Source organism: Zea mays, chromosome 9, assembly GCF_902167145.1.
Source record: "Zea mays cultivar B73 chromosome 9, Zm-B73-REFERENCE-NAM-5.0, whole genome shotgun sequence".
Lineage (NCBI taxonomy): Eukaryota > Viridiplantae > Streptophyta > Magnoliopsida > Poales > Poaceae > Zea > Zea mays.
In genome coordinates, this window is record NC_050104.1 from 68,756,372 (window position 1) to 68,781,054 (window position 24,683).

The 24,683-nt window shown below is 41.9% G+C and overlaps 1 pseudogene; it reads left to right on the forward strand.

Annotated features, from left to right (window-relative positions):
* Positions 1 to 400: 400 nt before the first annotated feature.
* On the forward strand, positions 401 to 24,510 carry LOC103640002 (uncharacterized; annotated as a pseudogene).
* The last annotated feature ends 173 nt before the right edge of the window (positions 24,511 to 24,683 follow it).

Genomic DNA, 24,683 nt, shown 5'->3' on the forward strand with positions numbered 1-24,683 from the left:
CATTTTAAATGTTGTTCTAGAATCCATGATAGTGCCAACTGCCGCTTCTGCTGAAGTATCTGGCAAAAAATCTGAAGATGCAAAAGAAGTGACTGCTACAAGCGTGACTACTACTCTCGCCGAGGTCGGACCTTCAAAAGTTGCGCCAATAAGACTGATGGAAGAAAGTCTTCCTGAAAAATCAACATCTCCTGCTCCTGAAGCACCTCTCCATGGTGATTTGGAATACATTGTTCGACACACTTCGAGAAAACAGTTATCATTAGAACAAATAGCCAAACTGCAACACTATGCCAAGGACTTGAAATACCCCCGAGGGTCCTTGGTATATGGAGGAAATGACGAAGACGACTTCCTCTATTATCTGCCCGATAGTAAGGAGGTTAATATTTGCCGCGAGATGATGAACAACATGGGGTTTCCAAAGCTTGATCTTGGTTTGTCCGCTATTATGAGGGATCAGCTTGCGGACATCCTCGCTTACAATAGCTTGAAGGTTTGCACATTTCAGCTTCGTATTTGGTATTTTTCGTTATAGTGAACTATTTTTGGTAATTCTTACTATTATTGTTAGTTCGTTCTTCTGTTTGGCAGGGTCTAATCCTTAGTAAGACTCTAAAGGCTAAAAAAGATGCAGATGACGAAAGCTGCCAGATAGCACATGGAAACCTCCGATTGGAGGTTATAACTTTGAGAAACGAAGCTCTTGCAAAGGATAAGATTTTACTATATTTGGTTGAAAGGCTGAAATCTAGTGAAGCTAAACTGTCCGCTCAAGTAGAAGTGCACAAAGCTGAAGTGCAAGAATTAGAAAAGAAACTTGCCAAAGCAACTGAAAATTTTAATGTAGAGCTAACAAAATGTGAAATATCTAATATTGAACGCGCGAGGGTACAGAAAATGTGGAAAAGCTTCGTCAAGCTAAGGAAGAGTGCTATAATATTGCTATAGAATGCGCCAAGAATTTGAAGAATAGCTTTTCTAAAGTTGGCGCATTTTCCACAGAGCAGAATTTCATCTGCGGTAATCCTGATGGGGTTATCCGCTGGATTAACGGCGAAACGGAAGCTTTTGAAGAAATTCTCAGCGACAAAGGAGATTTATGTGCCTTCGCCGGTGTCCGAGGGGCCGTGTCGGTCCTGGAAAAGGTCGGCTGCAAACATGTTAAGGCTGTGGTTCAGCCAGGATTATCGCTTTCAGCTCATGACATTAAAAACCCTTCGGTCGACGCTACTTCATTAAGCGGAAACTTCTATTCCGAAGTATGGCTGAAGGGTGGCCGAGAGATAGCTGATGAAGCTATTAGAAGAAATGAGAAAGTCTCACGACGCCTTAGAAGAGGCTAAGAGAGATGAAGTAACTGCTGAACGCGCTAGGCTTATAGGTATATCCATTATAGCTTAGCTTCGTAAATTATTGTAGCTTCAGTACTAACAGCTACTTGTATGTTGATGTTGTTGAGCTTTCTCCCCCCTCCATAGCCATACGATCCTGAAGCTGATCCATCTCTAAAGGGGGCGCTCGACATAATTAGAATTGCTAACGAGGCCGTTGACGAAGCTGTCAACAGAATGTTGAACGAAGTCGCCGATAAAGTCTTAAAAGAAGACTAAAGTTTACATTTGAGAGTTTAGGGTCCTTGTACGTAGTTTTCGTTTTTTGTAAAAAAACAATTGTCATATATTTGCATATGCATTGATGTAATATATTTCTTTGTGATGCGTGAAACCTTCGTACATACCGTTTTGAGCCGCTGGCGAAAAAACATCTTTCCTTCTTTTCACGCTTCACGAAGAAAGAAATCCCTCTTCTTTTGTTGAAGTAAATCTGAAGGTTTTTCCCTGAACGTTTCATAAGAATATCGTTCCCGAAGATATAACCTTCATATGACAACACCTGTCAAAAGCATGTATCTTGTATTTTTTATATGGCTCTTTTGCAGAAAGAGGCGTAACCTCATGGGTTAAGCAGTATGTCTGAAGGAGCAATTTTTTTGTTCTTTTTGCATTGTTTCTGTTGATGCAGGATGATGTATGATGAGATGTTATACATTATGATGTGATGATATGATGCAAATGACATTGATGCGCAAATAAGACTCTACATCCCCTTAGGAATGACTTTGGAGTCTCCACCTTTTACTTAGGTGGTATTTCAGCTCTGCATTCCCTTAGATACAACTTTGGAGCTAAGCCCTACATCCCCTTAAGAACGACTTTCGAGCTTCTTCACCTTTTACTTAGGTGGTATTTCAGCTCTGCATTCCCTTAGGAATGACTTTGGAGCTAAGTTCTGCATCCCCTTAGGAACGACTTTGGAGTTTCTTCACCTTTTACTTATGTGGTATTTCAGCTCTGCATTCCCTTCGGAACGACTTTGGAGCTTCGTCACTCTTCTTATTACACTCGATGGTGTAACCACAAGTTTATTACAACATGCCAAAGTTTGAACCTTCTTATATTGTCTTTAGAGGGGAAATATCAGGACAGAAAAGTAAAAATACATTGAACTTGAAAGCTTCCTGGTCGAGCCCTTGTATTGCTTTAGTAAGTATGTCCAGATTCGGGCACAGTGCTGTTGATTGTGTGAGCTTCAGACTCCTCTCGTGTGTTGCATTGTTGTTGTTCTTGACGATGCCCTTCTAGCTGCTGATTGTGAATCAAGGTTGGTGCCATAGGTGGTGGTGTGGTAGTTGAACCCATGCAGCTTGAGAATGACTTGCCGAAGCAACTGATGCTGTGGGTTGCTGGTTGGCCACATACTCAGGGATATATGGCAAAGATCATGAAGTAGTGTGCAGGACATGGTTTGGCTGATTCTGCCGTGCTTCGGCTTCAGCTATCTTCTTTTGCTTTTGGATCATGATTTTACACGTCCTTGTTGTATGTCCCTTATCCTCCCACAGAATAGACAGAACAACCACCTAGGTTGGGAGCTGAATCTTCCTCTGAAGCTTCTTCCTCCTCTGTCCGTTGGAGCTGATGGTCTGTAAGAGCTTTGTTGCATTCCTGAAGGTTGGGAGCTTTGTTGGTTGCCTTGAGTATGGTTTGCCCTGTCATCATTTGAGCTGAGATTATGGATTGTTCTGACATGCCTAGGGTGGAGACTTCCTCCGAAGCCCCTAGTCATCTCAGAATACCTGTAGGCCTCCTCCCTTCTCTACTGAAAGTCGTACTCATCCATCTTCTGGAGGAGCTTTTCCAGAGTTTGCAGTGGCTTCCTAGCAAAATACTGCGTTGTCAGTCCTAGTCGGAGCCCCTTGATCATAGCTTCGATGACAATCTCATTTGGCACTGTTGGTGCTTGGGCCCTAAGTCGCAGAAATCTTCGGACATATGCCTGCAAGTACTCTTCGTGGTCTTGTGTACACTGGAATAAGGCTTGGGCAGTTACTGGCTTCGTCTGGAAACCCTGAAAGCTAGTTACCAGCATGTCCTTCAGCTTTTGCCATGACATGATCGTTCCCGAGCGAAGGGAAGAATACCATGTCTAAGCTACACTCCTGATTGCCATGACGAAAGATTTCGCCATGACAGCCGTGTTGCCCCCATATGAGGATATGGTTGCTTCGTAACTCATGAGAAACTTCTTCGGATACAAATGCCCATCGTACATGGGAAGCTGCGGTGGCTTCTAATATTGTGGCCATGGGGTAGCTTGCAATTCTGCTGCTAGAGGAGAAGCATCATCAAAAGCAAAGTTACCATGATGAAAGTCATCATACCATTCATCATCATTGATTGGACTTTCTTGACAACGCTCTCTCTGTCGAGGCCTTCGTCCTTGGTCATCTTGGGTGATGTGACGCATTTCTTCAGCAGCTTTATCAATCTTCCTCTGAAGGTCAGCTCGCCGAAGCATCTTCTCTCTCTTCCTCTGCACTTGGTTATGTATGGCTTCCAGGTCTCTAATTTCTTGGTCTAACTCCTCCTCTTGTGGTGTTGGGCTGGTAGCCTTCCTTTTCTGGGTCTGGGCTTCTCTCAGAGAGAGAGAGAGAGAGTCTCTTGGTTGGTGTCTAGTGGCTGCAGAGCAGCCCCTGGTGTTGTTGCCTTCTTTAGCGGCATGACGAAGGTGAATGCTTGCCGAAGGTGGTCGTTTATGTTCACCGGAGGTGGGCGCCAATTTTGATCACTTGTTCTCAAATGCTGTGAATCAAGAACAAGGCAACACAATTGTTAAAGGTCAAGGACCTTCTTTCTTTGATGTATTATCTTCTCTCGGATATAATAATCTTCACACGAAGGTCATGAAGGACATGCCTTCATGATTCATAAGAATTGGGATACGTAAAGACAATGAATGTAATCTATTGGCACATACACATATATATTTCATAATACGCATATGGACATTAACAGAATTTGTATTACATTGATACCTTCGGCTTGTTCGAAGGTGCTGATGCGAAACGATTACAATTCAGCGTGAACAGTATGGTGCTACTGTTCATCTTTTTATAGGCAGAGAACGCAGCCCGAGTAAAAGTACATTTGTGTCCTCAACATTTATTCACAACTATAACATAAATCATTAGGGATTGGCTAGTCTTTTTCTCTTCAAGCTAGCATCATGTTTGATCTTCATCATCGTCTTAAGACGAAGATGTTACTCTTCGACTATTTCTTCAGCGTTCATTCTTATCATCTTCGGGCTATATCTTCATCTTGTACACTATTCTCTAGGAGAAAACTTCCATCCTCAAGCCGAAGCTCCCTGTAATAACCCATGTTATGCTGAAAGCAGATGGTTTGTCATGTTTTTGAGGACCTTAGGAAGAGGAAGGCCCCCAATAATAGTAAAAATCGAAATCACCCCGGTCCAGAGAGAAAATAAGTAGAATCTTTATATTTTTTCAAAATAGGGATAACTTTAGAAAACCCAAGAAATTCATCCTTACTAAGCTAAGACCTCAACATTAGGATTGATTGCTCTTGTGCTAAGAAGAATGTAGGAAAAATGTCAAATTTGTTGTTAGTCACTTTTCAAAGAGCAAGTTAGTTATAGGTGCTCTTTTAGCCAAACAAATTTAGAAAATCATAGATGAAATACCATTAAGAGCCATCCTGTGAAATTTTGTGAAGGTCTCTAATATCTTACCTAGATACATGGAAAAATAGCAAATGTGACAGTAGCCACTCTTACCTAGGTGATGTAGTGTTAAGTGCCCCCTCTGCACTAGGATTTTTCATTATTGTGCAGATCATACCTTGATTACTTTTGACCTCAAATTCATAGGGAAACCAATAATAACCAGATGGAAGCTACTGTAATTTTTTTCTCTCTGAGTGAAGCTGGGTGCGGGCTTCTCTCCTCACCTGTCCTAAGACTTAGTCTTCCATGCTAGCGATGGTGGGTGCAAGGGAAGTCACTACACGCGTGGAGGTCAAGGCAATGGGGCATTGCATCCAAGGCAGTGGGCCCTAGCCGCAAATGGGGGATCGATGGGGACGGTTGATGTGTGTGGGGACAGAGTGCCCTGACACATCATGTTGTTTAGGTTTACCTTGCAAGGTTAAAACTCGATTTGAATCATCTACTTCTCGCAGCTAATGAGACTGCTTGATCCATTATACTGCATTGAGTAATAAGTGGAAATGAGGTTACCCACAAAAAGATGTTGATTGACTTAATGATTGCTAGCATGTGTGGTTAGTTGGATGCTCATCTAGTCTAAGGTATTATTCTAGAACATGAAAAGCTAAAATTTGACTTAGAATCAGCTAGTACTGTTAGCAAATCAAACCCCTCATCCAAACAACTTCATGATATGGTAAGTCTAGTTGAGTATTAGTATACTCAGCCTTCCTTATGGCACCAAAATTTTTTGGTATCTTGCAAGAAATGGTTGAGGGTGTGACTTGGGCTTACACCCTGCCACCGGGCTGAATGGTCGAGCGGGATGCAACCTCTGCGGGAGAGGACCAGGAGGAGTAGCTTGGCTAGGCTTCACCATGCTATGCAGTTATCTTCGCTAGTTATTTCCGCTGCATGAGAAAAACTATGGTTTACTTTTTCAAAAACTCTGATGATGTATTAATAATTGGTACTCCTTAATTTGTGGCATTATTCATTATTGTATTTCTTTGTGCCTCACCTTTGAGTGAGCAAGTGGTATTCAATTTGGTGTAAAGGGTTCTATCAAACTGGATCTAACGGACTGACCGTTTATTTTGATTTAAGTGTGTTGTTACCTCTAAGGCAGGACTTGTGCACTTAAGCTAGAATAACCTGGACAGTTCCACCATAGAACCCCAAGGAAAGGTCATCATCGAGCATCATAAAGTGTCCAAAATGGCTAGTGATTGCCTCCGTTTTCAGACTATGGTCAGACAAGTACAATCACTAACCTGGATAAAATTGATAGATTACAACATTTCTCGAAACTCGAAAAGGCATGGTGGTACAACGTCTTTGAGTCACATTCTTTCACAGTGTGTTGTTTGCTTCTTTGTTTCCAATATGTGGCTTACTCTCTCAAACACTCGATAATGTTGCCACTACAGAGATCTCTATCATGACTTTTAGCCACACAGGGGATAATGTTCAACAAAGCAGTCAAGGAGTAGGATGATGAATTTGCATTTAGTAGTCAATAGAGGGTGCATCCAATGTTGTCTATCCTAGAGTTTGGAGAGGCAGCAGACGTGTTTTAGGATTGCGGCAAGGCAGCTAGCGACATTAGAAAGGGTAGGGTAGGTTCGCCAGTTATGGAGAACGGTGGGGAGCAAGGATGGGATGTGGAGCCATGAATTTTTGAAGTGGAAGGTAGTTGTTTTTGGGATGTTTGTGGAGATAGTGATAAGGAGGGGTTTGTGGTCTGAGTTTGGCCTGGGTAGTGTAGAAAGATATGTGGTGGGGAAGGTGTCATAAAGACAAGATTGATGAAAGCCCAATCCAAATGCGTGAAGACTAGGGTTGCCCAACTGTTGGACCAAGTGTAGGAGCAAGCATGGAGTGTGTTGGGGGTCTGCTTTGTTGCCAAAGGTCCTCTAAGAAGAAACACCTTCGGAAGATCATCACAGAAGTAACGCTGAAGCTACCATCCAGGGAGCTTCGGCATAGCGACACGCCTTGAGACGAAGTGTTGCACCGACTTAAAGAGGAAAAGACCGATCGACCCATGATAATTTGTGTCATGATTGTAATTAGTTGTAAAGGACATAAATGTAATTTTGACCGGGCTGCGTCCTATGCCTATAAATAGGTGAACAGTACCCCCATACTGTTCACGCTGACTGGTACTCACTTGTGCATTACGCTTGGACTTTTCACCTTCGGTCAAGCCGAAGGTACACATGTAATTCGATGTTGTTATTTATTCATGATGATATAATAAAGATATATTGATAATGTCATATGATTATTCATGTTACTTCTCATGTTTCATATGCTTCGTCTTTCATTAACATGTATTGTAATGATGAAGGTACGTCCTTCATAGCCTTCGTCCAAAGATCGTTATATCCTAAGGGAAATAATGCTTCAAAGGACAAAGGACATTAACCATAACCTCTTTTTGTGTTGCCTTGTTCTTAATTCATAGCATTTGAGAACAAGTCTCCAACATTGGAGCCCACCTCCGGTGAACTCACTTCCACTTTTGAGCTGATGGCTTCATTCAACAACCATGCCGAAGCACCTTCAGCTACGAAGCTGGTGCTCCTGATAACAGGCGGCTCAAGTTCAGAGCCGGCTAACAAGAAGCAGAAGAAGGAAGCACAGAGAAGGGTACAACATGTTGGGGTGCAGGGACCCTTCATCAAGTCAAAATGGTCCCACATCCCAATCACCTTCTCCCAGGAAGACCTTCAGCTCAAAGATTACCCTCACAATGATGCTATGGTCATATCTTGTGTTATCAAGGGATTTCTGGTCCATAATGTTCTGGTTGATACAGGCAGTGCAGCTGATATCATATTTGCTAAAGCCTTCAGACAGATGCAAGAGCCAGAAGATAAGATTCATGATGCTACACACCCTCTTTCTGGCTTCGGAGGAAGGCAGATTGTAGCACTCGGCAAAATCACAATGCCAGTAACTTTTGGCTTCATCCACAATACAAGGAGTGAACAGGTTGTCTTTGACATTGTTGACATGGAATACCCTTATAATGCAATCATTGGTCGAGGAACACTTAATGCTTTTGAAGCGATACTTCATCCATCATACTTATGCATGAAGATACCTTCGGAACAAGGGCCCATTGTTGTTCATGGGAGTCAAGAAGCTTCCAGAAAGGCCGAAGGAAACTAGATAGATTCAAAGGCAATCCATAATATAGATGGAGCCGAAGCCTGTGAACAGTATAAATACAAAAGAGAGAAGGCTGCTTTGGCGGATCAGCCGAAGCCTATGCTCCTATGTGAAGACATAGCAGAACAAAGGGTACTACTGGGGTCTCAGCTATCTGAAGAGCAAGAGAAGACTTTACTTAGATTCTTATTCAACAACAACGATGTCTTTGCTTGGTCAGCCAATGATCTCTGTGGTGTCAACAGAGATGTCATTGAACATTCACTCAATGTGGATCCATCCTTCAGGCCAAGAAAACAAAGGCTTCGGAAAATGTCTGACGACAAAGCTGAAGGTGCTCGGAACGAAGTGAAGAGACTTCTTAGTGCTGGTGTTATCAGAGAGGTGAAATACCCAGAGTGGCTAGCCAACACAGTTATGGTGAAGAAGACCAACGGTAAATGGAGAATGTGCATTGATTTTACAGATCTTAACAAGGCTTGTCCAAAGGACGAGTTCCCAATGCCAAGAATAGACACTCTAGTAGATGCAGCAGCTTCTTTAGAGCTCATGAGTCTACTGGACTGTTACTCAGGCTACCACAAATTTGGATGAAGAAGGAAGATGAGCCGAAGACTAGCTTCATAACCCCCAGTGGCACATATTGCTATCTTCGAATGCCTGAGGGGCTTAAAAATGCTGGAGGAAGCTTCAGCAGAATGACAGCAAGGGTCCTTCATTCTCAAATAGGCAGGAATGTGCTGACCTATGTTGATGATATCATAGTCAAAAGCATGAAGCAAGAAAATCACATTGCTAATTTGCAAGAGACATTTGCCAATTTCAGGCAAACTGGTCTAAAGTTAAATCCAGAAAAGTGTGTCTTTGGGGTGAAGAAGGGCAAGTTCCTTGGATGTCTAGTATCAACGAAGGGAATTGAAGCCAACCCAAGCAAGATTGAAGCTATCCTTCAGATGGAGCCGCCAAACACAAAGAAAGGGGCTCAACGACTAGCAGGAAGATTAGCATCATTAAATAGATTCATATCCAGATCAGCATAAAGAAATCTACCATTCTTTGAAATAATGAAGTCAGCCGAAGTTTTTCAATGGGGCCCGGCTCAGCAAAAAGCCTTCGAAGAGTTGAAGCAATACATGATGGATTTAACAACACTAACTCCACCTTCGCTAGGGGCTCCATTGCTCTTATATGTGGCAGCTTCGCACTCTGCAGTGAGTGTGGCGCTTGTACAAGAGAAGTTAGATGGCCAAGTCAAAAAGCAAGCTCCAGTGTACTTTGTCTCCGAAGTTTTAAGTTTTTCAAAGAAAAATTATACAGAATTGGAGAAGGTGTTGTATGCTGTGTTAATGGCCTCCAGAAAGCTTCGGCATTATTTTCAAGCATATCACATAATTGCTCCTTCGTCACAGCCTCTGAAGGACATAATAAGGAACAAAGAAGCTACTGGAAGGATTGGAAAATGGGCTACGGAGCTTAACGAATTCACCATTGACTATGTGCATAGATCCTCAATTCAGTCCCAGGCGTTAGCAGACTTCATCGATGACTGGACGCCAGGGGCTCAGGAAGAAGAAATAAACAGAGACGCCGAAGCTTGAACAGTGTTTTGCGATGGTTCTTGGGGAACCTTTGGTGCAGGAGCGACTAATGTCCTAGTAGCACCTTCGAAAGTCAAAACATGTTATGCAGCTAAGCTTGACTTTAGTTGTACAAATAATATTGCTGAATACGAAGCACTTTTGTTGGGGCTTCGGAAGTTAAGGGCAATGGGAATAAGAAGGGCCATCCTGAAAACTGATTCTCAAGTCATCGCTGGCCATGTAGACAAAAGTAGCAAGGCAAGAGACACGAAACTTGAAAAATATCTAGATATAGTTCGAAGGTTGGAGGCTTCTTTCGAAGGTTTTTCTGTCAAGAGTATTCCAAGAGGTGAAAATGAGCATGCAGATCTGCTAGCCAAATCAGCGGCTCAGGGGCTCCATCTACCTTCGGAAGTATTTTTTGAAACAATAAAGGCACCTTCGGTTGAACTCATGGAGAGAGGAGTGCTTGCTATTTCTCCAGTACATAGTGAAGATTGGAGGACTGAGATTATATCTTTCCTCCAAGGAAATTGTCTTTCAGATGACGAAGCTTATAATAAGAGAATGGAAGCAAGGACAAGACTGTATGCGATAATAGAAGGGGAATTATATAAACATAGAGTCTGTTCTCCACTTCTCAAGTGTTTATCAAAAACTGAAGGTATTGAATTAATGAAGGAAATACATGCAGGTCTGTGTGTATCTCATATTGGGTCTAGGCCCTTGCTGGGAAAAGTGTTTAGGCAAGGATTTTACTGGCCGAAGTCAGCTTCGGATGCAGCAGAGCTAGTTCAAAAATGTGAAAATTGTCAAAAATGTGCAAGAGACCAGAACCAACCTTCGTCTCTCACTCAGCTAATACAGCCCACCTGGTCGTTGCAAAGATGGGGCCTGGATTTGTTAGGCCCACTTCCACCAGCGCAAGGCAATTTGAGATATGTTGTGTTAGATGTAGAATATTTTTCTAAGTGGATTGAAGCGAAGCCTTTGGCTACAATAACTTCGGTTACAGTCTAGAAATTCTTCTGGCAAAATATTGTTTGTCGCTTCGGCGTGCCGAAGGCTATAACTGTGGACAATGGAACACAGTTTGATGCCAAAACTTTCAAGGATTTCTGTGATCAGATTGGCACGAAGATTTATTTTGCATCAGTTAGGCACCCGGAGTCAAACGGGCTGGTCGAAAGAGCAAATGTCATTATAATGACGAGGATAATGAAGCTAATCTTCAATCAGCCCAGAGGAAAGTGGCCAGATGAGTTGATTAAAGTGGTGTGGAGCCACAATACAACTATATCAAGATCAACAGGTTTTACACCGTTCAAATTAGTATTTGGTGACGAAGCCATAACCCCAAAAGAAGCTAAAGCAGGGTCAATAAGAACAGCAGCTTCGGCAGAAGACGAAGCTGATTATCACGTAGCAAAAGATACTATAGAAGGGACCATACTTCAGGCTGTGGAGAATATCAATAAATACCAAACCAAAACAATAAAATGGCGTGACAGAAAAGTTTGGTTGAAAAATATTAAGCCAGGGCATTTGGTGCTTCGAACAGTGGCTAATCCGGACACAGTAGGCAAATTGCAGCTGAAGTGAGAAGGACCTTTTTTGGTGGTATCTCCGTCGAGGCCCGGTTCTTACAGATTGAAGGATATGGACGGCAACGACATTCCTAGATCTTGGAATGCGGATGAGCTTCGACAATATTATGTGTAATTTGATGTAATCTTTTTTCATTTTTTTCCTATGACACCATTTTCCTTTCCGAAGGGGAGAAGGTTTTTAATGGGGCCATAGCTTGTAATTTTTTCTTTCTTATTTAGCTCCACGAGAGCAAATCCCCCAAAAAGAATGTAAAATGTAAAATCTGAGCATGCACCATCGAGTGCAGAAAAAAGGAAAAAAAAGAAGCAGTGAGAAGCTCAAAAGTCGTCCCTAAGGGGACGCAGAGCACGACGAAGCTACAAAAAGTCGTTCCTTAGGGAGCGCAGCGTAAGTTTTCTGCTCAAAAGTCGTTCCTAAGGGAATGCAAAGCCAAATACTGCTGAAATATAAGGCGAAGAAGTTCAAAAGTCGTTCCTAAGGGGATGCAGAACTTATATCGCCGAAATAGAAGGCGAAGAAGTTCCAAAGTTGTTCCTAAGGGGATGCAGAACTTACACCGAAAAATAAACGGTGAAGAAGACTCCAAAGTTGTTCCTAAGGGGATGCAGAGTCTGGGTGTGGCGTCGTAAGCGTGTGTTTGGACATTCATTTGCACGTTACATCACATCATTCATTGCTTTCATACACATTCATTTAGACATTCATAGGATCATCATCATCATAACATAGAGTACAAATAGATGCTTCAGTTCTGATGACAAGGCTTCGATAAGTATAAAAGAAGCAAAGTTATGCTTCGTTGTGTATGAAAAGAAGGGAAGGTGTTTTTCGCCTTCGGCTCAAAAAATACAAGTTTCGTCCACATCAAAGCAGTTCATACGTAGCTGGAAAGGTAAAAATATATTACAAGATATGGAAAAATTTACAGAACAGTGTTTGACTCCTAAGTTACAATATCTTTTGCAAAGATAATTCAAAATTTCTCTAGAGCTTTTTGTAGCAGCTCCATAAGTATCCGTCAAGCTTCGGATCATTGGTCTTCGGCTTTGTCATCCTGTACATAACAAAGTGGTATAAGGTAAATAGAAATCTCAGGAGAAGGTAAGCAACAGGTACAAGTTCAATACCAGTTTAAGATGACTTCGAGCTTTGTCACCAGCTAAGTATCGCCCACCCTTAGTCCAGATTTGCGTTATAAATCTATTTCCAATGCTCCAGGCCAGGCTGGGGATTCCAGTCAAGTCCGCTGGTGATAGGCTGAAGTTTGGTCTGTTTACGATTTTTCCGTGCGTGCAACCAGCCTTCATAAAAGCAACAACTGTGCCGCAAGAAGCTAGCAGGGCATAGAAGTCACCATGCCTAGCTATAACTTCGTCAAGCGCATCAACTTCGCCTTCAATATGTTCGAAGGTGCTTGATAGGTCTTCAACCGAAGGTTCAAATTTCTCAGAACTGGCTCCCACTGAGTTGAAGACCTGCTTCAGCCATTGCACGCACCGGCTGCCGAAGTTTAGGCATTTATCCTGAAGCTCTTTCAAGGATTTTTGTAAATTCGAACTCTTTTCGACTTCAGCTTCAAGCTTCACATCAAAATTCTTCTTTTCTTACTCGAAGCTTTCTGACTTTAGGAGGAGTTCACTGTTTAATCTGGTAATTTCAGCTTGGGCCTCTGCCAATGAACCCTCCATTGTTTGAAGAACAAAATCTTTCTTTTCAAGAGCAGCTTCATGATCTTTGATTTTGCTCTCCAAGCCTTCAATTATAACCTCATTCTTTTTATCTTTGAGGTCCTGTTGCATTCTTAAGGCTTTGCTCAACAGCATACTCTGTGTAAAATAACCTTCATCAGAAATCACCCTCATCGTACCTTCATCATAAAATAATAAAAAGCTGAGGGAAAAAATTTACCTTGAAATTAGAATAGAATAAACTGTCGACGATATGTTGTCGTCGGTAGCGACTGATGTCGGCTTCATGCTTAGGAAAACCAAAACTCTTCGATAGAGTGCTGATAATCTTTGCTCCAGTTTGATCTCGAATACATCCTAAGCTTTATTCGTTAATTCTGCCGAAGAGCATCGCTCCTGGCTGGTAGCCACAGGATATAGCATACTCCTGTAGCCCCTCTTTTTCAGCCTTGGATAATTCTTGACCAATTATATTTTGAAAATTGAAGCCTTTTTCTTCTGAAATATCTTTAGCAACTTCCTTCCCTTTTTCAGGCACTTTGGCCAGGACTCCTTCCGTAGAAGCAGCAGCCTCCTCCACAGCCAAATCCTGGAGCACTTTGTCGATATCATATAATGTAGTCTCCAGGTTGCCAGTTTCGGCAGTTGCGGCTTCAGCAGCTGGTGTCATTTTTGACGCTGAAGCCGGCGGTGGTGTTTCCTCGATAGCTTGCATAAATGTAACAATCCTCTGCCTTTTTGGCCCAGCCGCCTTCTTGGCTACTAAAGGTTCACTCTTCTTCTGTAAAAGCTTCGTCAGTTGTGGCCCTAGTGGACTTAATAGCTTGATAGGTAAGGATTCGGTCATTACCTTTAGAATTTCTTCTACTTTAGCAGTAGAAGGCGTTGAAGGAGTTTCGTCTTCTATCTCAGCCGCTTTTGGCTCTAGAGCTGCAGCCTTTCTCTTCTTCGAAGCAGCTATCTTCGGCTCAGGGCTGGTTTTTCTCCTTTTCAGAGCTTCTTCATCTGCTTTCACCATCCTAGCAGCCTGTCTGCTCAAAACACTAACAATCCTTTTTCTCTTTTGCCCTTCGGCACCCTTGTTTAATCGTTCATAGTCAGGGTATTCAAAGTTCAAGGCATCCATCACCCGATTCAACCTTCGTTTTGGTCGGGTGCCGAAGGCTGCAGTCATCAGATGATCTTCTTTTTTAGTGTAATTGCCCAAAATTTCGTTGCACATAGTCTCAATCGTTTCTAGACATTCTTGGCAGGGCTCTTTGAATTGTTTCTCAAACTTGAACCGATAGGGCAATCAGACAAGTTCATCCTTCTTCGTTCCTTTCAGCTTCGGCATACTCCAACCACTCAATGTTGGAGATACCCTGTTGGCCAAGTACTCTTGCACCAGATCTTTAGTACTAATTTGTTCAGCCACCACCCTGAAATCTGCTATAGCTTGTTGGCATGGTGACCCCGACGACATGCTACACAGGGGCCTAGTCAATCCAAAGCTTAAACTCAGCGGACTCATCACTAGCGTCTTCAACTTCTCCCTCTTCTTCTCATCGGCCTTGATATAGAACCATTCACCTTTCCAACCAGTTGGCCATTTGGTGGGATAGCTAAGCGCTGGGGCCTTCATATCCTTGCGATATGCGAAGTTATAACAGCCGAAGTTTTCATACAGCCCGTCTTCTCTGGCCTTCGTCTGGTAATGCAGCTCATGCACTCGGCAGAAAGCTTCAGCATTCGGGTCCATTCCTTGGCTTCGAAGGGCCCAGATGAAGACACTAAGCCTAACGATAGCGTTAGGGGTCAGCTAATGAAGATAGATCTCATAATTATCCAAAACTTCCCCAATCATCTCGTTCAGGGAAAACCGTAATCTCGCTCTGAAAAAACTCTTGAAAACCACTACTTCGTCATTTTTGGGCTCTAGAGTAGTTTCTTCTCCGGCAAAACAAATAAGTTTCTTCTCAGCTTCTCCGAAATAGCCCAGCTTCATCATCATGGGTACATTAGCCTCTGACATAGTAGATTTTTCAAAGTCCAAGTGGCTGGGTTTTGACGGGATCAGGATGGTATAATCCTCCTCTTCTTCATCAGCAATTTCTTCCTCAACATCTTGTTCAGTTTCGGCAGCAGGTGCACCTTCTTCAATGGCTCCCTCTGTCACAACTAGTCCTGATTGTCTCATCACTTCGGAGATAGGAGCCGTCTCGGTGGCTTCGGCCTCCTCTCCTTCACGGGTTACCCTTGCAGTTGAGCGCACTCTGGCCATCTGATGATGAATTTCTTGTGATTTTACGAAGATAATGACTTCTACAGTTTTGACGAAGCTCTTTCTATTGCCGAAGCTAAATCAAGATGATGCTTTGCTTGAGAATGCAGTGAAAAAGCTTCAGCTATGGTTAAATTTTTTAGCAGCACAACAGTGCAATGGTAATGAATGTTGTGGTAACTTCACACCTACCCGTCTGTTTATATAGTGTTGCAGGTGTGAAGGTGAATCGTCAAGTTGACTGCACCTGTTGAACGGTTACCCGCACCCACTGAACGGTGGACCACTTGGCGCGTGGGAGGTGAATCGCCAAATCGCGCGTATCCGCCGCATGGTGGGCCACCTTGCGCTCAGAATATTTTAATCGTTTCTCGGCAACGAGCTCAGGGAAGGTGTTTTCCGGACCTTCGGCATTCCGAAGCCTTGCAGATTTTTTTCACGGATCAAGCTCGTTACGAAAAACGATCTAGCACCGCGAAGGGGCTACTATTGGGGGTCTGCTTCGTCGCTGAAGGTCCTCTAAGAAGAAACACCTTCGGAAGATCAGCACAGAAGTAACGCCGAAGCTACCATCCAGGGAGCTTAGCGACACGCCTTGAGACGAAGGGTTGCACCGACTTAAAGAGGAAAAGACCGATCGGCCCATGATAATTTGTGTCATGATTGTAACTAGTTGTAAAGGACATAAATGTAATTTTGACCGGGCTGCGTCCCGTGCCTATAAATAGGTGAACAGTACCCACATGTGCATTATGCTTGGACTTTTCACCTTCTGTCAAGCCGAAGGTACAAATGTAATTCGATGTTGTTATTTATTCATGATGATATAATAAAGATATATTGATAATGTCATATGATTATTCATGTTACTTCTCATGTTTCATATGCTTCGTCTTTCATTAACATGTATTGTAATGATGAAGGTACGTCCTTCATAGCCTTCGTTCGAAGATCGTTATATCCTAAGGGAAATAATGCTTCAAAGGACGAAGGACATTAACCATTAACCTCTTTTTGTGTTGCCTTGTTCTTAATTCATAGCATTTGAGAACAAGTCTCCAACAGAGTGTATGTTCTTGGACATAGAGATCGTCCAAAGCATCGTTAAAGAATTTACAGAGTCGAGCATGAGGCCCCTGGTGTTTAGGTCATCGAGGGAGCGAGTAAGGTTGAAGTCACCCAGGAGGAACCATGGCCCTTGGGCAATGTGGGCAACCCCATGAAGCTCATCAAGGAAGATGGAGAGTCATGGTGGTGGGAGGGGGCAAAGATGTTGGTTATAGTGAAGGATACATGGATGTACTAGAGTGGGTGGTGGTGGTGGTGAGGGAGTACGCTTTGGACAAGCAGTGCAGAGGGAGAAGAGGGATGTGTCGCTGTAAACCTTAAAATAGTATTAAAGTATCATGTAGTTCTTGGAGAAATAAAACTAGAGTTTTTTAATCGAAGTTTTATTTGTGTGACATGTTTCCTTTGAATAAATATTAAATAAACAAAAAAGATTTAGTTTATGCATCTCATGGTAGATTTTGTATTGTGCATTTAAACTAAGGTTTGAATTTAAAATAGAATCAAAATTGAATTAGGAAAACAAAAAAGGAAGCAAAAGAAAACAAAAGGTAAAATAAGAAAAAGGAAAAAACTCACCCATGGCTAGTCTTGGGTGGAAACCCCATCACCTTGCCCCATCATGCTGGCCCACTCCATTCCTCTCCTCTATGTTTCTTTATGGGTCCCTTACATGTAGGACCCACGAGTCAGCCCTACATCAAGCTCGCTCGTGCGTTTCTGTGTCACTGGCGTGTTGGACCCGATCCTCTGCTCGTTCATCCTCTCGCCGACGATAGTATGGCTGACAGAAAACAGAATCCAAGATTACCGGTGTTTCTGTTGGGATCTCCTAGCGGTCTCGGTATATGTGCGGCATCGATGCTCTTCCTTTTACCATGACCAGACTAGAGAGAGAACATCTTCACCTCACCGGAGATCAGGAGAGAGCCGTGCCGCCTCAATCATCCACTCGCCTCGACTTCACTCATCCGTCACCGTGTGGGCTTGGGTGACCACTGATTGCGTGGGAGGTGTTCGTGGTCCTGCCATGCGCGGTGGGGTCTCGAGCCGTGGTTAATTCCTCGCCATCGCTAGGAACACCGGTGCGAAAACACGAGCGTGTGTCCAGCACTCGTCATCACCCATTCGCTTGTAAGAACCATGCCTTTATGTTTGCCTTGTCGTTACCTTCGTGTAGCACCCCTATGGCAAAGATTTGTGCGCGGTATCGGGAATTCGTGGACTCTGGCAATGGCGTCGCCGCGTGGGGCTCTACGCCGTCATGCCTGGAGTTCTTCGTGGGGCAAGGGAGAAGTTGAAATGAGCTCAGACCGTTGATCTGTTTTTGGATGATCCATATTAGAAGCCGCAATACCGTTCACTTATTTAGATCCAAGCCATCGTAGATCTAGTGGATATGATCGCATACCGTTTCGTTAAAATGAAGTTCTACTTGGCTGAAATATAATGGCCCATATGTGAAGAATACCCCTTCGATCGGCATAATAGCAAAAGAGCCCTTGAGTTTCTAGGGATTCAACCATCGTCCAACCTTAATCATAAGAAATTACGAGTAAGTCCTAGTTTTCGCAAAATTAACCCTGAGCTTCTTGAAAACAATACCCACAATCCATTCTTCACTAGAATTAATAACATAAGCTTAGAAAATGATTTCTAGTATAGAAATAATTCCCAAAAGCTTAGAAAAGTCATATCTCTTGCGTTTTAACTGTGTTTTAGTCCGTTCAAGTTGCGTTAGGTTCGTATAAGTATTCAATAGGTAGTGACAAGCACTATCATGTCATATCACGTACTTTTATCATTAGATATTTATTTAACCTGTTTTTAGTAGATTAATATTGCTAATCAAAGTTAATCTGTCCATAACTATATTCCGACTAAAATATAATCTCTAATCAAGTTATAATTTAGAATAAAGTTGAATTATTTATTTATTTAGATTATCTTTCTCACATGATTCATAAAGTCAACATAAGACCCAGTTTTAATTGCTAAATCACCACTACAAGAAACTGATAAATGTTCGTGGGTAAAAGTAAGAACGTGGGTACCGACGTTCTTACTTGAGTTAAGTTCATGAGTTATGTTAAAAACGTGGGTACCGACGTTCTTAAGTTAAGTTCGTGGGCCTTCGCTAAAACCGTCAAACTTAACGAGTTAGGAACGTGGGTACCCACGTTCTTAAGTTAAGTTCGTCGGGCATGTGTACACCGTTGAGCTTAATCCTAAAAACCTAAAATCTAAATCCCACGCGCAGCTCTCACTCTCTCACCTGTCTCATTCCCGCCCACACGCTTCTCTCTCTCTCACCAGTCACCAGCGCCAGGCCGCGCCGCCTCTGCCCCACCGTCGGCAGGCCGCGCCGCCGCCACGGCTCGGCACTGGGTTCTGCACAGTTCTTCCTTGGCTGTTTCGATTTCATCCTACCTCGCCGCACGCGCGGGGGCACACAAGGTCGTCGTGCTCCACCTCGCCGCCACCTCGTCCTCACCAGCTTGCTCCCTACGCGCCCTGACCCGGGCCACGAACTGGCGCGGGGAGACGGCGTTGCACGACGCCGTGCGGGGCGGCCACGAGGCCGCGGCGCGCGCGCTGGCCACCGCGGACCCAGATCTCACCGAGGCATGTGTTCTTCTCCGCAACTATAACTGGTACAGTCCTCACCTGCAAGAAGATTGTAATCTTACTCTTGTAGTTTGCTTCTTCTGCTGCCTTGCTAAATATTTTTAGACAATAGGCTATCAAAATTAGAGCTGTGCAAGTAAGCTTAGGGTTTGTGTTTTACTTAAGTCATACTGTTGTAGCCCGTTAACAGTAGTGCACTCGACTTGTATAAAATCAATTATTGCTTCTAAAGGTGGTACTTGATTGCTTCTTTGTGTATCGATTTAGGGCACATGGTGCTTATCTGTCATTTTTCGTGTTGTTAATTTCAGTGTTCGATTCTAATGTTCACCCTACAGGAGTGTTAGTAAGGTGCATGATGAATGGTTTGCTGACGAAGAGCGTGTTCGGAAGGTGGTTGGTTTACCAGAGAAGCATATTGAAATGCCAAATGACAGAGAAGTATTCCCATGCTTCATTAGTTTCACTTGTTCTTCCAGTTGCCTAAGCATGTTTGCTCTCTCTGATTAGTATAGTTATTCTTGCCGCTGTTAATTTTAATCTTGTTGCAAGTGTGCATGCTAATGCATCTATAGAACTGAGGCATCATGTAGAAGTGCACATTTAGTTTAATAGCTTGCATGTAGCTAGATATCTGGTGAATTAAACCACTTCGGTCTTTGGGTGACCTTTGTGGTATTGAATAACTTCTTGAGTTGTTTGTATGCGCATGCCATGCCATGCCTGCATGATCTCTCATATCTTTGCAGCTAGTGGTGCAGGGCTATTTGCTCATAGCTCAGTCCCTCCCTCCCTCCCTCAGCCCCTCCCTCTCTCCCCATAGAGCTTGTCAGTACAAGGGAAATACAGATTACATTGGTGTACTATGTACTCCCTGTGTAGTATTTGTATTGTGTGTGTGTTCTTGTGTTGGTTATGTTCATGGGAAGTACTAGGGACCACTCGTTACCAATAGTTTTGTAATTTTTTAAAACCTTGGTTAATTATTTTCTCCTCGTATTTTTGCAGTTATAGATATATCAAATTATAGTTAGAGATTTAATACTAGAGATAGAATCACAACTCCTAATTCGAATCTATAATCCTAGTATATAAGTTATAAGCTGTGGTGATCTGCTGGAGATGAATACAATATTATCATCCTCAAACTTGTTTCTTTCAATATCCTCACCCCACTTGTAGGATGGGTATTGGATGATGGAAAAAAGTCCATCTGTATAGTACATTAGTACCACAGTGCATAAAATACAGACACATGTATTGCATTTGTAGACCTGTAGTCACTCATATTATTTGACCCATGCGTATTTTTAGTGGACAATCATTAAATTAGCAACAATCTATGTCTGGATACATAACTACCAACTCCTGTTGTTGGGAAATAAAGTGTTTGCTATGCTTGTGTGGCTAGAGGTTTGTGAAGCACATGCACATGCATTAGCAGAGTTTCGTGCATGTTATGCATCATGTGCATCTGCCCTTTAACTTGCTTATTGCCACTGGTTTCTACTGAGTACTGAACGTTGATTTGGAACCATAATACTCCTGAATACTTCAATGCTTAAATCCTCGGTGTTTACACATTTGTTTATATCATAACAGGTAACATGTGGAATATGTTTCGAAAGTTGCCCTCTTGGATCGATGAGTGCTGCTGCATGTGGTCATCCTTTCTATGGTACATGTTGGCGAGGTTTGTCAATTGGGGCTTGAAATATTTATCTGCATACAAAGGAACCTTGGATTCCTATTTTTCGTGGAAGCAACTTGCTCTAAAGAATCTACCTTTGAATTTTACTATGTCACTGAGTAACATTTTAGTAATGTATTGACAGGTTACATTAGCACTGCTATAAGTGATGGTCCGGGATGCTTGATGCTGAGGTGTCCTGATCCGTCCTGTGCTGCTGCTGTTGGACAAGATATGATAAATTCACTGGCTAATGTTGAGGATACGGAAAAGTATGGGCGATATCTTCGCAGATCTTACATTGAAGATAATAGAAAGGTGAGTTGATATAATCATACTCTTATAGATGTTGGCACCGACCACAGTAGACAGTACCATGCACAATAAAAAAGTTATGCAGTTGATAACTAGATTTTCTCAATTCTGTAGAGCTCATTTTTTTTGGAGTAAATAATTGTGAGAACTGCCGTTTCCATGTTCCCCTTTTCTCAAAATAAGGAACTCAACATTTTCCATGCATTTTGAATGATTGACCACTGTGTTCTCTTTGACTCACACCAATCAGATTCTTTGACTAGGCCAATTCAAAGTCTTAAGATGATGTTGAGTGGTAGATATGATACTGCATTCGATTACCATATTTAGCCAACATTGAGTTTGACACTTGACATGTTTTGAAGTCATATTAATTGAATTGGACTGTGTGGAACAGACAAAATGGTGTCCTGCGCCTGGATGCGAATATGCAGCGGAATTCGTCATGGGCAGTGGCAGCTATGATGTTAATTGCAACTGTTCATATGGGTTTTGTTGGAATGTGAGTGTTGAAACTGATTAGTTCATTTTTACATAATCAGCAGTGAGCAAACCATATATTTTCTTCTTTTTTCAGTGCACCGAGGAAGCTCATCGTCCAGTAGATTGTGCCACTGTTTCGAAGTGGATCCTCAAGAACAGTGCGGAGTCAGAGAATATGAACTGGTATAGAAGGATAAAGCACAAGTTTTTAAATAGTGCCAACTGTTTGGAGTTTCTACTTTGGATTAGTCTTATGAACTGGTATATGATCATGGACATGGAGGGAGGGACCGCGGTTTATAAGTAGTACTCTGTAGTACATTGCGAGTGGTTCTACTGAGAAAAAATAACCTGAGAAAAGTAATATAACCCTTAATAGAAAAAAACCAACAATAGATGTCATCCTACCTTCTTGTACTAGTATATGAAGCTTTTTCAATTTCGACAGGTTGGATTAATGCTTGCTGGGATGGGATGCTCAATTGATGTGTTTCGGATGGTAATATATCAGTGCATCTTTTTTTGTTTACATACCCTAATCTTATCCTGTTGAAATGGATCATCTTTTTTTCTGCAACAGTTGTTGTGTTGATGATGCAATCGCTTCCTGAAGTTGATATGTTATATCATCAACACTTCTTCCGAAGTCAAACCAGCCACGGCTTTCTAACCTTGGCACTATCATTGGGGCTTTATTTTTCCTCGTGAATCTTGGTTGGTACTTTTTTTACCAGATTTTTTATAATTTTATTTGGAGGACCTGATTTGTGTCCACTCCCTGTGTTTGACTTCTTTTTACCTGAAGATTCTTTTACCTCCGATAACTTCTTCCCTGCCTTTTCTTTCCCAGATCCATAGCCTTCCTGTTTATCAGCAGCTTCATCTGAATTAATCAAAATATCGAAATCCATTTGTGCTCCCAATAGATAGAAAAGAAGAAGCTGATGCTGTCAAAAGATCATTTGCTGGTGGCTCGTGCAGCTTCATCTGAATTATCACTTTATATGGCTGGAGCCTGGAGGCAGTCTTCGGCCTCAAAACACTAGCAGCTTGACTATATAGAATGATTAAATTTCTGAAAATGTTTGATTGCTACCTTCACTTAAGTGTCGTTAGATGTAAATATGTAATACATGATTATTTGTTCATCAACTTAAACTATAACTTATTGAGGGATTTTGGGAAACAATGTGAGCATATCTTCGTTTATTTCAGAATATGCACCAGGGCTATCCCAAAGAAACACTGGTGCGTTTCCTTAAGGCTAGAGAGTGGAATGTAGCAAAGGCTCATAAAATGGTAACGTTTCATACAAGTTTCTCAACAGTGGGTGAAGTGACCACGAATTTAATTAATAATATGTTTATTTCTATAGATTGTAGAATGTTTGAATTGGAGGATTCAAAATGAAATTGATAGTGTGCTGGAGGTGAGTCATCCTGTCTAGAATTTAATCCTTCCAGATATTACTGTATATGTTAATCAGAAAGCTAACGAAGGTTCCCTTAAAGTTCTACGATTCTGGTCTTCTCCTAATCATTTCTCATTTTGATTGTTTATTTTATTATTGCAGCAATACCACTCTCAATAATCTGCCTATTTGTGTCTGTTTATATAGCAAAATTCATTTTCTTTTTCTGATCAATGTTTGCACTGTCCATCTGCAGAGGCCTATAGCCCCAGTAGATTTATACAGATTAATATGTGATTCACAACTTATTGGCCTGTCAGGATACACAAAGGAGGTATAGCTGTTTACTTCCAATAATAAAATCTGTTGGTTGAACCATTACCCTATATGGATTGATTATGAGCCAGTCATTTGTGTGTTTGAACTAGACATGCCTTTTTACTGTTGGTATTCTAAGGCTACCATATTCTGGACTTAATGCGTCTATCTCCTTGTTGAAATTCTTAATACGGAGTACTTTGATTTTCAGTTTTCAATAGGAAAGTTAATATGCCGAATGAAGATCGCACTGAAGAGGTTAAAGTGTTAACTTATATTGATTGTCAAACTTCCACGGAATGATGTCCTACTAACAACAACATGGGTTATTAAGGTCTGTAGTTTCAAAGTATGATATGGCGTCATAATTACTTGAACTGTGATAACTGCAGTTGACTGGACATTGTTTGGTTATTATGGTCTGTAGGATCATAGGTATGTTTTCACTTGGCATCTGTGATAACTGCAGTTGACCTGTCAATATTTTGTTAGAAAGAACTGTAGGATCTTATGTGATAATTTCTCACCTTTAAGCTTTGGGTTCACCTTGATATTTCTCACCTGTGAGCAACATCAGATAGTCATTAGCTTCCCATTTATATACTACAGTAGTATAGTCTGTGTGTGTTCCTCGAGACTCTTAGTTTTTATTTTCAAAAAATATTAGCAAACCTTCTAGCACAATTGTTAAGTTGCATGTCGTAGTTCTAGCAATTTTCTTCTTTCTTTGTTCCAATATTTTTTTTCTTTTTCTTTGTTTCTGTCATTGGCAGGGTCTCCCAATTTTTGGCATTGGTGTTGGGCATAGCACATATATGACAAAGCTTCGGTAATTACTCTGATGCTTGCTATTTGTTTGGTAGGCTACAACTACAGCCAAAATCATAAAAGTGTCTGGTTCGAAGCTATCAGCACTAAGCCAAATAAAGGTACGTGTTATGACTCTTAACCCTTTTTTCCATTAGACCATACACCAATGAATTAGTCAAGCTGTTTTTTTGGATCAATATAGTCAAGTTGTTCACTTGGCTTGAATCCAAAACAGCTTCTATTGTTCATGCACAAATATGGAAGCCACATTTTATGTTTATCATGCTTTCCTATATCTTTGTGTACATGTGATTTAATGCCAGTTGTGTATTTATGAGAATTTTGGTTTATTTTGTTTCAGGCTCTCATCAAGTGACTCCCCCTCACGTTGACTTTGCGGATGTCTCAATTCTAGTGGTGGAGCTACGAACAACAATCCGATGTCCTGATCGAGAGCGATGGAGTTAATGTTTGAACTTGTGTGTATGAACTTGTGAACTAAAAATGTGAACTATGTATGTGAACTTGTGTGAATTTGTGAACTTATGTATTTGGACTTATGTGA